Source organism: Silurus meridionalis, chromosome 19 (genome assembly GCF_014805685.1).
Source record: "Silurus meridionalis isolate SWU-2019-XX chromosome 19, ASM1480568v1, whole genome shotgun sequence".
Taxonomy (NCBI): Eukaryota; Metazoa; Chordata; class Actinopteri; order Siluriformes; family Siluridae; genus Silurus; species Silurus meridionalis.
This window is the reverse complement of record NC_060902.1, coordinates 11,239,983-11,255,029: the sequence shown is the minus strand read 5'-3', so window position 1 is coordinate 11,255,029 and position 15,047 is coordinate 11,239,983. Positions and strand designations below refer to the sequence as shown.

The 15,047-nt window shown below is 42.2% G+C and overlaps 1 protein-coding gene across 25 annotated transcripts in view; it reads left to right on the top strand.

The window, feature by feature from the left end:
- Positions 1–12,154: 12,154 nt before the first annotated feature.
- The window catches only part of nfasca (neurofascin homolog (chicken) a), a 77,193-nt gene continuing 74,300 nt past the window's right edge, over positions 12,155–15,047 (top strand). For all 25 annotated transcript variants that reach the window (XR_006928664.1, XM_046874846.1, XM_046874826.1 and 22 more), the window contains exon 1: positions 12,155–12,325. The gene's annotated coding sequence lies outside the window, so the exon portion shown is untranslated. The remainder of the gene's footprint in view (positions 12,326–15,047) is intronic.

Here is a 15,047-nt window from a genome sequence, read left to right as displayed (position 1 = left end):
TATTTGATTTGGCACATGTTTTACGCTGGATGCCCTTCCTAACGCAACCCTCCCCATTTACCCGGGCTTGGGACCGGCACTAAGAGTGCACTGGCTTGTGCATCCATAATGGCTGGGTTACATTTTATTTTTACATTTTTTTTTAAATATGATGGACAAAATCATCACTAGGTTACATATGTAACCCTAGTTCCCTGAGGGAACAAGAGTTGCGTCGAAAACACTTTGGGAATGCCTCGAGTTGTTCACGCTCTGAATCACGTGTAAAATCTGGCTAATAGGCAGTCCTGACATCATTGGTGGGCGATGCCGCGCAAACCAGGAAGCTACAAAATTGGAGCGTGATGGGAGTGTCATCAGCTACTGAAAAAGGAGAAGGTAAGCGCTGCAGAGATGCAGGGAGTATGGCCCATTGACGCAGCTCTTGTTCCCTCAGGGAACTAGGGTTACATACGTAACCTAGTGACGTTCAATTTTAGGAACTCGAGCTGCATCTGGATCGACACTCCAGCGGACCAGGCCGTAGATGCCGCCATACCCGGGTGAAATGAGCCTTGACTCCGAAAGGAGTGGGAAGACACAATCCATCTACAGAGCATCTGCTTATTAGCCGGGAAACCTTTCTTATAAGGGCCATAGCAGACGAACAGCTGCTCAGACTTCCTCCATGGACTCGTCCTGTGGAGGTATATGTCTAGTGCTTGCAATGGACACAGTCGATTTGGCTTTTCCCCGTTAGGGGCTAGGAAAGGAGGAGGGCAGAATGCTTGCAAAAATGACAGGTCATGAGGTAGCCACAGGCACCTTAGGCACCTACTTTTAGTTTTAGGGTAAAGGAACTGCACCCCCTCAGGGGCCACAGCCACTGCTTCCATAACTCTGGGCGGGGGTGAACCAGGGTTCCCCCTGCCTGTGAGAGGAGATCCCTCCTGGGAGGAATTTCCCAAGTCCGTAAACCATGGTTTGATCGGCCAACGAGGTGCTTCCAGGCATAGACAAGCTCCTTCCTGGCGGATTCCTCTTAGAACTCCCAGGCAATGGGGGAAAGGCAAACAGACGTAGCCTTGGCCACATCTGCACCATGGCGTCCAGCCCGAATAGGGCTGGGTGAGAGAGCGAGAACCAGAGGGGACAGTGCAAAGTCTCCCAAGTCGCAAATAGATCCACCTGGGCTCTGTAATATCTCTGCCATATCTGCTCCACCACCTCGGGGTGGAGCCTTCATTCCTCGGGCCTCTGCCCTTGCCTCAAAAGGGCGTCTGCTCTCCAGTTCAACTGGCCTAGGATGTAAACTGCTCTCAATGAGAGGAGTTTTCCCTGTGACCATAGGAGGATCTGCCACGCCAACCTGTACAGAGGGCGAGACTGGAGACCCCCCTGGTGGTTGATGTACTCTTGAGGCTGGCTTCTGACCCTCTCAGAACAGCTGGGGAGAGCGGCGGGAAACGTACTGCTTAAATGCCGCCGACTGTGTTTTAGATTACTGAAACCTGTTGACTACCGCCCCTACCGTGTCGCTAAACAAGCCAGAAGTAGCTATCGGGGCATTCAGCAGAAAAACCCTGTCCCTGTCAGAAATTTCTGACCGGGTGAGCCTGTCAGTGGCTACTAAGGCTGACATGGAGCTCCTTGGTGGCTCTAAGGGTTAGGTCGGCAGTGCGACGTAACTCCTTGTTATCGTCAGCCCCAGAGTTAAAGCCGTCATCCAACTCTCGCAGCAGTTTGACCTGGTATGCCTGCAACACACCCATAGTGTGGAGGCAACCCGTGGCTTGACCTGCTGCTGTGTAAGCCCTGCCCATTAAAGTCGAATTGGATTTTAATGGCTTAGTAGGCAACACCGGAGCCTTCAGCGATGCAACACCTGGGGAGAGATAGCTAGCTAGCATCTCCCTATAGCCGTAATCCCAGAACCCTTCTATATTCACGTATAGTGAATGCAGGGAAAAGGTACGGGCTGCATATGGGGTCTCTTAGGACCTAGACACTTCTGTGTGTATGTCGGAAAAAAACGGTAGGCCTGAGCACGAGGGAGATCACTCTCCTCAAAAAGTGATCTCCGGGAGCGGAGAGTGCGGATAGCCATGTTGCTACAGCACGGACAATCGTCTCTCTCTCGAGCCAAATGAGCATGCTCCACTCCCAAGCAAACAACGCAAAGCTCATGTGTGTCCCCCTTGTAATAAAACGGGGGCAAGGAGGGACACACATGCAAAAGTTTGTTTGCTTCTTAGCCATTCTGCACAGATTCACACACAAAGCGCTTACCTGAACAACAGAAGCTGATGTCACTCCCATTGCCCTCCCATTTTGTAGCTTTCTGGTTTGTGCAACGTCGCCCGCCAATGACATCATGACTGCCTATTGGCCAGATTTTACACTTGATTCGGAGCGTGAACAGCTGAAGGCGGTCCTACTACTTGTGTAGTAGGACTTGTGTGGGGTGTGGTGTTATTGTCTAGAGCTGCATTACAGAAGGAAATATGCTGCCATGGATATTCATTGTAAGCTAACAACTGCCATTGCGCTTGTATTTTCAAAAGATCATTAATAATGCAAGGTTGACTGCTTGCTCTGTCAACATACAATAACAAATTGTCTATGCTGAGGTTTTACTGGGCCAAACTATATTGAAAATATTGAATTTTGAATAAAATGTCTTGAAAAACCCTCATCAAGTAACAGAAGCACTTATTGTCCATTGTATCTCAAACGCTTGCTGTACACAGTCACTTTGCACTAGGATTAATAAAGTGAACTGTATCTTTATTAGAGTAGAGTGGAAATTAGATACAGTACAGACAATTAGATTCATTAGATGTCTTGGCTAAATGCACAATATCCTTTTTGCCAGTAGATGTCACCCACATCACATTGATTTGAATAAAGCTTCAACTAGCAATCCAGTTTTTAAACACAATGGTTTAAAAAGCTTTAGAAAATGGTATTTTTCCATCAGTAGATGCAGGACTAAGCGAACTAGAGGATAAATCAACAAACCAAGAATACTGGAAAGAGTATCAGCGAACAAACACAAATTATCAAGCAGGAAATATATAACCATTCACACAAATCTTCAGATGATGATGATAATAATAATAACAATAACAATAATAATAATAATAATAATAATAATAATTATTATTATTATTAAATAAATAATGCATCCTGGTGCACATGCACCTGGCCATCCACGTTATATAAAAGAAAACAAGATTAATCAGATTAAGGAATCATCTTCTGTTACTCCATGGTCCAGTTCTAAGGATCACAAGCACACTGTTGGCATTTTCTGTGGTGGACAGGGGACAGCATCGCCACCCTGACTGGTCTGTGGCTATGAAGCCCCATACACAACAAACTGCAAACAATGCACTGTGTATTCTGACACACAGAACCAGGATTAACTTATTCAGCTATTTGAGCTCGCTCGTCTGTAGGATCAGACCACATGGCCAGCCTTCGCTTCCATATGCATCAAATAGCCTTGCATCAAATAGCCTATCCATGACCCTGTCGCCGGTTCACGACTGTTCCTTAATTGGACCACTTTTAATAGATACTGACTACTGCAAACCAGGAAAACCGTACAAGAGTTTTGGAGATGCTCTGACCCAGTCGTGCCCTTGTCAAATTAGCTTAAATCTTACATTTCCTTCTAACACACTAATACAGTGGAACCCACTTATCTCAACCTCGGTTAACTCGCCAACCCTATTAAGTCAACGTTTTTGAAGTGGAACCGCCAAATTCTTGCTTTGTCTTAGCATTTTCTCATTGCTTATGTCGATTCTTTTATGTCGCCGAACCCTAATATCTTGAGCACAAGGGGGGCAAATTTGCCACTTAACGTCGGTTATCTCGATCGGCACTGTGCAGCCGCAGAAGAACTCGCGGAAGTGGTGGAAAAATCAAGCCTTACAGATGCTACAGGTGTAGGACACTTTTCAGAGCTGTGTCAGAGTGAAATGACTCAAGAATTAAATTTTGACACTGGTTAGCTTTTTGTAAAAACGAACTACATCCCGCACGTTTTTAGTGATTTTGTGAGCGATCTGTGTGTTTATAATGTTGGAGAATATAATAAAGGTTTGTATCGAGAATCAACGGTGGTTTGTATTGTATACTGGTGAATCTCTGCTGTTAGTTGATGCACATATGCCTTTTGTTGTTAAATGTTATGTAATGAATGGGAGGCGAAAGCCGAAATGAAAGCAAAACAGTTTATTGCAACACAGGGCAAAGCCAAACACAAACACTCGCCTTGAAAGTAAGTATTCTGGTGGTGCGCTCTGAGAGCGCGGTCCACTAAGTCCCAAACTGAAAAGAGGCAGTCTGTATATAAAATCCACGGGTGCGCTTGGTAGAAGCTTGGTGCTGAACAGCACACGGGAGAATGTGGGATGAGCAGCAAAAGCATAGAATTAACAACGGCAGGATCGGGGGAATCCGGGATGCGCTTTGGGAAGAAAAGCGCAGCCGTTGAGAGAGTGCGGAGTCCGAGTGGGAAGGCACGTACCGTGATCCGCATGAGCGATAACAACGACCGCCGTGAACCTACATATACCAACAATAACGGATGGTGAGAGTGTGGAAGTAAGGGGTTTAAAAAGGAGCTGGTGATGAGTGCTAAATGTGCGCGATTAAAGCCGGGAGCTTCAGAGAAAGCAGAGGTTTGACAGGTGGTTTCCTGACAGTTAACAAACATGTATGTACATTTTTATTGCATGCCATCATCAAACAAATTGTGGCAACGCTGTTGTGTAAAAAACCTCCAAAAACACGTGCATGTACAAGCTAATTTATTAACGCACATCATGTACATAAAGAAATTTCAAGCACGTTAATATATTGCCGCCATATTGGTTTTCGTTTATCTCGATCATCGGTTATCTCAACGCTGTTTGGCGTCCCCTAGGCCCTCGACATAACCGGGTTCCACTGTACTGTATATCCCACCCAGCCAGGATTAAAAGTTAATCAGTGCTATTGAAAATAATTATAATAATTTTAAATTAATTTTTAATTGGTGAAGATTTGTTTTACTGATGTGAAACAAATCAGCACCAAAATCCATAATGATGCACACAGTTAACCCTCTGGGGGTTTTGTGGCATTTTATCCTCATAACACCGAAACAAACATATATTTGAATATGTAAAGGGTCTACTTTTATTTGTACATTCATAATAACAACAAAACGTTGTGCTTTTGCAAAGTAAAGAAACTAGACAGGGTGCTCTTTCTGCCGTCTCTGTCTCCTCTCTTCACATACACACAAATAAAACACTCTGAATCTCAGTAAATATTTGCCTCACACACATAATAAATATATATATAGAAAACTGGAAGAAACTGGACTCATTAACCATCCGTGTGGAAACATAGCAGAGGTTCTCTGTTATAAGAAAAAAATTTTTTCCAAAAGAATGAAAACATTAGTGTCTAATGTTTTCCTTCAGTGTCTAATAATTTCTATGATTGTGATAGGACATGGGAAAACAGTTGGGATAAGTACTTATCATCCAGTGTCTAATGTACTTTCTAGATTGTGCAACTTTTACCAACTGTCATCTGTCATCTGTCATCTGTCTTTGTTGAAAAATACAGCTATGTGTCCTCGGTATAGCAGTAGAAGCTCAAATATTTGTGAGTAATACTACTAATAGCAGAGGTGGCAAAAATACATCCTTCACTCACTTGGAAGTACAGATACTCATGTTTTAAAAAAACTCCGGTAAAAGTACTAACTACACTTTTTCACTCAAGTAAAGAAATTTGGGCTCTGACATTAATACTAGGGCTGTCAATCAATTAAAATATTTAAACATGTTTAATTGCACATTGTTTTCTGTTTTAAATGTTTCTTACATTAAAGTTTAAAATACACTATTATTATAAATAACTAATTGTAACAGATGTTATAAATATATTATGTTGCACTCAAAATTTTTTAATACCCTTTGGTATCCCTTTGGGTGTCCGCGGCCCGAGGGTTGAGGACCACCGACATAGACCACTGAGGCAGAGAAGGCATTTAACGAACTACGGAGAAGGTTCTGTGTTGCTCCCCTCCTACAACACCCGGATCCCCAGCTTCCATTTGTGGTAGAGGTGGATGCTTTTTCCACCAGCATCGGGGCCGCTCTGTCCCAGCAATCAGGGAATCCATCTCGGCTCCGCCCTTGCACCTTCTTTTCCAAGAAGCTGTCTCCAGCTAAACAGAATTACGACATCGGGAAGCGATAACTCCTCGCCACAAACATGCTTGAGAATAGTGACACTGGCTCAAGGGAGCGACACAACCCTTTATGGTCATTACCGACCACAAGAATCTCCGATACCTCCGCCAGGCAAACAGATTAAACCCCAGGCAGGCACAGTGGGCCTTGTTCTTCACCCGTTTCCAATACACCACTATGTTCTGGCCAGTTTTGAAGAACGGGAAGATGGATGCTCTATCCCGCATCTATGGCCCTAACGAGCACACAGACCCTGAACCTATCATTCCTCCCAAACTGTTCCTGTGCCCCATCATCTGGGATCTGGAGGAGGAGATCCACATGGCTTTGCGGCGAGAACCAGTCCCCACAGAGTGCCCAGAGGGTCGGACATTCGTTCCCAAGACATGTTGACAAACCCTGTTGAAGGCGATACATAAAGCTCCCGGCTCAGAACTCTCCTCCTAGCTCGTTATTGATGGCCAGGAATGAGTAGGGATCTCGTTTGGTATGTCCGGGGTGCACCGTCTGCGCCATGTCTAAGACACCCTGACACTTACCCATTGGTAAACTGGTCCCTCTGCCGATCCTGCAGCGGCCCTGGTCACACCTGGGGATAGACTTTGTGACTGATTTACCTCGGTCAGTGGGTTACACATGCATCCTCGTGGTGGTAGACCGGTTTTTCAAGGCCTGCAGATTTATCCCCCTACGTGTCTTGTCTACCGCCCTTGAGACCGCCGAGGCTCTGTTCCACCATGTGTTTCGGAACTTCGGCCTCCCAGAGGGAATTGTATCGGACCGAGGGTCTCAATTCACCTCACACGTGTGGAGAGCTTTCTTCTAGGGTTGGGTACCGGGTACCACCCACAGCCTAATTGGCAGACCGACCGGACAATTTAGCAGCTAGGATAGTAACCTTAGGTCCTACTGCCACCAGGACCAGACAGAGTGGAACCGTTTTCTCCCTTGGGCCGAATATGCACAGAACTCCCTGCGCCAGGACACAACCAGTCTCACCCCCTTCCAGTGTGTACTAGGATTTCAACCTCCCCTGTTCCCATGGTCGAACAAACCATCCCACGTTCCCGCAGTCGATTTCTGGTTCAGGAAGAGTGTGCAGGTGTGGGAGTCAGCACATAATAATATATATAATAATAATAATAATAATAATAATAATAATCAAAAAACCTTTTTATTTTCTTGAAACACAACACTTTCCAAGTTGCTTTGTTAAAAAAAATAAAAACTTTCAACAGAGTTGTAGGCTGATTTATCTTAAGTTGTATTCTAGCATACCAGTGTAGATTTATTCATAGCTAGAGACTCAAAGCACTCTTTTATGTTGCTCTGGACAAGAGAGTCTGCTAAATGAAAGAAATGTAAATGTAAATGTAAATGTAAATGTAAAAAAAGAGCCAGGAAAAAATAAAAAGATAAAAGATAAAAGGGTATCACTGACATTATAAACTTTTATGGCAAGTAAAAATGGCTACCTTTTAAAAATTGGAAAAGGCCAAATCACTGGGATGAACATTTAAAGCAACAAGCACGATTTGAGGGTTAAATGTGTCAAATGTACATATTAAAATATATTATTGTTTATTATTTAATATAACGAGTGCAGATAAATCTATTTAAATTGTGAAAGTACAAACTAAAGACATGAAAACTGTAACGTAAGCATGACAAGGAGCATGAAAGACTGCAACAGGCATGGGAGACAAACATTAGAGCAGCTGTATGATCCAAGCTAATAATTAGATAATAATGAGGTAAGTGATAAGTTAAGTATAATTTTGACCCTATACATTATTCAGGTGCAGTGCTGGGATCAGGTGATGTGCAGTGGCTGATGGGTACTGTAGTTCCTGTTCATAATCCTGACATTACTGATATTTCTAAATGTATTCTATAGTTTAAATTCATCTTGCTATTGCGATATAAAGAATTAAATACGCTGCTTAACCATTTTTTTTTTTCATGTAACACAATACTACATTTGATTGTTTTTTGGGAAAGAGTCTACCAACTTTTATTTTTTATATATTCTTTGGCAATGTTGTTCCATTCTTCAATAAAGTCACTTTTTTTAAGACACGGGTATGTGCTTTGGGTCAGTATTATATATGGTGAAATTTTCAGCATATACCTGTGTAACAGAGACATATGTGTTTTTTGCCACTATTATTTGTAGCTAGCTGTGATTCCTATATCTTGTATCTTGAATAAAGTCTCAGACTGAAAAGCAGAAACATAGCATAATGCTGCCACCACCATTCAACACATTGTGTATGCTGTCATTTGGTTGATAAGCGCTCTTGTATTTGCACATAGGACATTCTTTATAATTGATTCCCATAATATTTTACCTTTATCTTATTAGATCATTACACATTTTGCCACATGGTTTGTGGTAATATATATTTATTTATTTACTTCATAAGCGAGTAAAAACTTCCAGGCCAGAGGCCTCTCTTTGGAGGGACAGCAGCTGATCTGACTTCCTGATCTGACTTGTCCTGTGGACGTAAGTGTCCAGTGCTTGTAACAGGCACGGCCGGTTCAGCTTCTCCTGGTCTGAAACAGAGGAGGATAGAATGCCTGTAGCCGTACAGGCCGTGGGGCGACCGAGGGCACCTTGGGGGTGTAATCAAAAAGGCACTGGCTATACCTGGAGTAAACTCCAGAAAGGAGGGGGCCACAGAGAGGGCCTGTCCATGTCCTACTCCCTTCAGAGAGTAAATAGCCAATAAAAAAGATAGAGCCCCCAGCACAACGGCCACCCAGGCATTTTAGGTCGCCACGGAGAAAATGCGTCAACAGAGGGTCTCAGCCCAGTGATTGCCCTGCCACGGGGGCATGATATGCCAAAATGGCGAACACGTAGACTTTCAGGGTGGGCGGAGCCAACCCTTTGGCGAACTGTCCCTAGAGGAATTCCAGCACTGAACCAACTGGGAAGTGAACTGGATCCAAATGGTGATGCTCACACCACACGTTAAACAGGTGCCATCTTGTGGCATATGACCTTCTCGTGGACGTAGCTCCGGAAGGGAGAATGGTCTTTACCACCTCGGTGGAGAGACTGGAACCTTTGAGCTGTCCCCCTTCAGAGGCCACAGCCTTCACAACTCTGGGTGGGGGTGTTCTATTGTGTCCCCTGCTTCAGAGAGGAGATCCCTCCTCAAAGGAATCTTCCAGGGAGGGTGCTCAAGAAGAGCTACCAGGTCCGCAAACCATGGTCTGCCCGGCCACCTTGGGGTCACCAGGCGGAGATGGACTCCATCCCTGCAAACTCTCTCCAGAAGGAGCTAAAAAGGGGAAAAGCTGACATGCGTAGCCTCTGCCACACCTGAGCCATGCCGTCCAGCCCCAGAGGGAAGTGCCAGTGGGCATGAGCACAGACCCCTCTGATGGTTGATATACAAGACCACCGAGGTATTATCTAAACAGATCAACACATAGAAACCTCTGAGGTTTAGGAGAAAATAATTAAATAAGTAAGGGAGAACCATAGGGGACAGTGCAACGTCTCTCGAGACGCAAACAGGTCTACATGAGCCTTGCCAAATTTCTTCCATATTTGCTCCACCACATGAGGATGGGTCTCAACCCCTGTCTCGACAGGGTGTCTACTGCTTTGTTCAAGTGGCCCAGGATGTATGCTGCTCTCAAGGAGTATGCTGCTCTCAAGGATCTGGCATGCCAACCTGTATAGCGGGCGTAAGCGCAGAGCCGATTTACAGTAACGTGCTCTGCTCTCAGGCAAGCCCCACACAGCCACATGATCAACATAAAATACACACAGAGCGCATCATGAACAAACAGCAGCTGGCACCAGCTTGACTTCATGTGCTTTTAATAGCTTCCTGGTCCTGACATCACCCTGCCGGTGACAGACAGATTACACACGCGATTCAGAGCGTGGACAACGCGGTAGCGTTCCCAAAGCGTTACAACCAGATTCGAGTTCCTGAAAGGGAAATTGCCAGATAAAATAAAGATTCCTTTTGAAAATTTGCTAGTGGTTTGTAGCTCTGAGTTTTCTCTATTTTTAGATTATTGCATGCATAAACATTCTATACATATAGTAAGACATTCTTAGTATTATACACTTGAGCCACACGGCATTCATTTTTAACCACATTTTTTGTGCCACAGTGAGGTGCCTGTCTGGCATGCAGCATAGACATAAGCACTGTGTTATATATGTCTTCTTTTGTGCCTGGCTGCATATTATGCTAATCCGTACCAGTGCTGAGATGATGTAAATTCAGGCTGGGTTAGAACAATGTGAATAGAATAGAGGAGCATTGATGAAGCCAGTGTGTCCTCCAGTATTGCTTGTGCCTTTGAGCTGGTATAATTACGATCATCTTATAATATTGTTTGATTATTGTTTAGACCTGACCCCTTAATAGCAGGGGGTATGTTGTTTGTATTATTCATTAATTATTTCACTCAGAAATAAGACATCCAAGGCTGATTTCAAGCATGAAAGTTGCATTTCATATCTGATGATAACTCAATATAAGTTCTGATTGGTTGCCCACAACAGTAAAGCAAAATAAAGATTTAAACCACCCCATAAGAGAGATTAGCTATGTCATCTATTCAATTTATCAACAAATTGGTACATTACTAATTAAATACTTAGATTTGAGCTCAGGAATACATAAACCTTCTTTGAAAGAATGTGGAAAAGCAACTGTGTTGTTTCACAGAAGAACTGTTTTCCTGGTTAGCAAAAAACCCCTTCACAACAGTTGTCTGGCTGTACAAATGTATATTCTCCACCGGTAGGAGTATCTGTACCAAAGTCAGCAATCTGGAGAATTTTTCACCAGAAATATACCGAGGGTTTACGACAGGGGATGGGTGTATTAAGGTTAGCTTGGTCTTTTTTTTCACCTGCCCTTTCTTTCTTTCTTCCTATCACTCTTACATCACCCTTTTCCCCTTGATCACATAATTTAATTGAGTCTACTGCATGATTTCAGTGTATAAAAATATTTTAGTGTTGTATAGTTTACAAGCAAATACCCCAGGCGCTTTACCATCACTCTGTTTTATTATTATAATCTAAATTATTTTTCACAAGTCTATATAACTGTTGTTGATAGACTTACTTAACACTTTATCCAGCTTCATTTACCACTAGTAAGCCTCACAGAAATGCAAACCAGATTAGAGTGTTTGATGTCCTATGCACATATGAGTCAAATATCACCTTAGAATTATAGTTGGAGATGATTATGGAGATGAAAAGGAAATACTCACAATCTAAAGTTTACCACCTTACATTCTGCCAGGGAATTGGTTACTTTGTATTTACCGATGATGTGACAGCAGGGTGAATTTAATGAATTTAAAGAATTTAAGTAGATTCTTACAACCGAATTGCTCTAATCTTGGCTTTAAGTGTTTGCAGGGACAGTATTTAATGTGAGCTTACAGCATGTGTAAATTTTTACTCCTAAGAACACTTAGTTCACAATTAAAACCCACTATAATTCAGTGTTGTATAATGAGGGACATTGAACTACTTAGAAAACATTTATGCATTTACGCTTTAAAATACTGTAGTAAAATAATACATTACAGTTTATGGTTACATTGTAACGGCTAATAGGTTTCTTAGCTCAAAACACTGTTTACATGGTTACATGTCTTAGTGGCCGTTTACGAAATATTAGTTTTAGTCCTACAATGTACAAAACATGGTAGGACTTAAACTAAATATTTAGTTTATGATGAAAACGGCTAACAACCTGAAAAAGCATTATGTTATGAGATCATCTTTTTTCAGAAATTCCAAAAAAATGGCAAACACTAGAGAACAAGACAGCCTGTAAACACCTGTCCAGCAGCCATGCGCGCTCCCGTCGCCCCACATGCACTTTCAGCGTGAGTGAGAAACGAGAGAACGCGCGTGGGATGAGCGGGTGCGCGCTCCTGTCGATGAAACAGAACGGCCGCTTTCGAGACAGCCGGTGACAAGCGAGGACGTCCGCGTTACACCTAATCAGCAGCGCATTACAGCCGAAATCAGCGTGCATTTCGCCTGAGGAATACGTGGCGAGAGAAGCGGTGAACTTCAGGTGAGATGCGAAACGTTAGAGGATTGTGATCGCTGCGCGGGTCGGGTGAGCCGGACGCAGCGGCCTCGGTAACCAGGAGAAAGACAGGAGCAGGGATGAAAATAATGCGAGACACAACGCATCAAAGCCTGTAATGCTGCGGTTTCTTTACTAAACAAGGTGTCTGATGATGACATAATGATGATGGTGGTGATCAGGGCGATGATTTGGTAATCCTCGGTTTTTCCTCCTCAGCCTCACTTGCGCATCGCTCCGTGATGCGGTGTCATCTTTTGCTTGTCTGCGCAAATAAAAAATATATATGAAAAAAGCTGTCCTATACAATAGGAATGCGGCGGCTGTTCGGGAGAATGAGTTGGGAAACATGGTGTGGTTGACTACACATTGACACTAGAGTAAAATCCGAGTTTATTTTAAGGCTGCTGAGTTGATTTTGAGGCCGACTGCAGCCGCATGCTGGGAGGGGGAGAGAGGGGAGGATGCTCGCAGGGATATTCACCCCTCTGCCTCTGCTTAAAAGGGACCTGTAGTGATGAAGATACAAAAGACTGTCAGTATAATACAATGTTTGTTGGTTTAAAAATGGGTTCTAGGGATTTTGCATGCGTAACATCCTGTTCAGCTTGGCTGGGGAGGCTAGAACTTTGCTATGTAGAGGCCAGACAGAACTCAGGCTTGTGCCATTTTTACTTCATTACCATGTAAACTGGTTTACTTCATTAAGAATAACTCAGAAATCATTTTATTATGCACACTGTCCAGTAGGCCTGTAATTCTCACCTTCTGTACCATCACTATGAATCTTTTACCTTGAATGCTGCATGTAATATGTCCATTAAGCTCTACTCTGAAAGGTAATCACAGTCCAGTTATGTACCGTAAATGTTTTTTTAATGTACACTACATCCAAAGATATGTGTGAAAGTTACAAAAAGAAGGGTTCCATACTAGCTTCAAGGAAGGGTAAAGAATAGCATTTTTTTAAGTGTAAGTACTCGTATAAAAAACTGCTCACTTTTTGACAGTGATATGTTATTGAAGATGATATGAAGAATTCTCATCACAAGTTTTTGTATTTCATAGTATCAGCTTACAAGAAGATGATATTAAATGGTCTATGATGCAGACTGGATCTCATTAGAAATGTCATCAAATTCAAAGAAAGGAAAAGGAGCAATATGTTGAAAAGTTTACATTTGTTATTTTTAAATAGCTGGACCAGTGAAGGTAAAATGAGTTGATATGGAAAATATATCTCTATTTAATTGTTGGAATATTTCTTTTTTTGTTGTTATCAGGTACTAAGATATTGTAGAAATTAACATTTTCTCTAATTTTGTTTAGTATGTATAACTAGAGAAAACTATTGTTATGCTCATCGAATGTAAAAGTAATATTTTGCGTTAGTGTCCCAGTGTTTGTATCATGTCAGCCATTTGGAGAAAACAGAGAAATAGTACCAACAGTGAGCAGGTACTTCTGATGCTTTATTCAATTTAGAATAATTTACTAATTCAAGATAATTGGATGATAAAATATATACGTTGTGTTGCATAGAAATATATCTTAATTAGGATGCTTTTATAGTCCACATTTTCTTAATAATTTTTGACACCTTTTACTGTAAATCAAGGTCCACAGATATAATGCTAATTCCATTTGAAATTATTTCCATTAACATGTGAAGCTCTTTCCTGCCTTACTTAACTGACTGAACAACTTTTCCGTCATGAATTAAATATACAATGACGCCCACTTAAGATAGTATCTATAGCCATGTGACCTTGCCCCAGCCTCACTCCCACAACTTCCACATAGCTTGAGCCTTTGGAATGAATGACCGTGAGATGTACATATGTCATCAGCTCTATTCAGATTGCAGTATTATTTTGTTCCGCTGAGGCCTAATTCACCATAAAGTGAAATGTGACCCACAGTATCTGATCACAGAACGTTTGATTGTTGACAGAGGCTAGTTCACCTGAATAAGCAAGAAAAGATATTAGAGAGCCACTCAGGCTATTGTGTGCAGTTAATTAAAGGAGTTCCTTTATTATCTATTTATGTAAAAAGGCAAGAATAATAGTGGGTCACAGCATGTTTGGGAGTGGGATTGGAAATATACTTTTACAGATTGAGATAAAAACTATACTATTAGGATGCATAATATTAGACTCACAGTGTTTGTTCTGTAAATTAAGATTTTTTTTGTTTGTTTTTATTCACTGTATAGAAACTTGCAGATAGTGACTTGCAGTTTCCCTGCTGGCTTCCAACTGCAGTACCATTAGTCACCATTAGGTGGTGGCATTTTAACCACTCCATGTACCACTAAATATGAGTAAAATTAGTAAGGCCCGAATTATTGGAATATAACAAAACAAGTAATTTAACCTGTAGATTTCATAACAGTAGTGTGCTCTTATTTTTGTGCAGTGTTCAAAAGATAATCTGTTCCTTGAGGAGAGTTTAAATCGGTTTCACATGCTATAGTATTTTCTACTGTGTGGATTAATTTTAAGTAATCCTTCTACCTGGCAACTTGTCTGTGATATTGCATGGAGTGGCATTTGCCCTTCCATGCTGGTCACAGCAGGTACTGGATGCCTGCAATTAAAACAGAATTAGGCATACCATCTCATCTGATCTCAACTTTTTTTTTTTTTGGGGGGGGTGTTATACAATGAAAATCCAACAGAGGATAATATTGACAATTCTATTT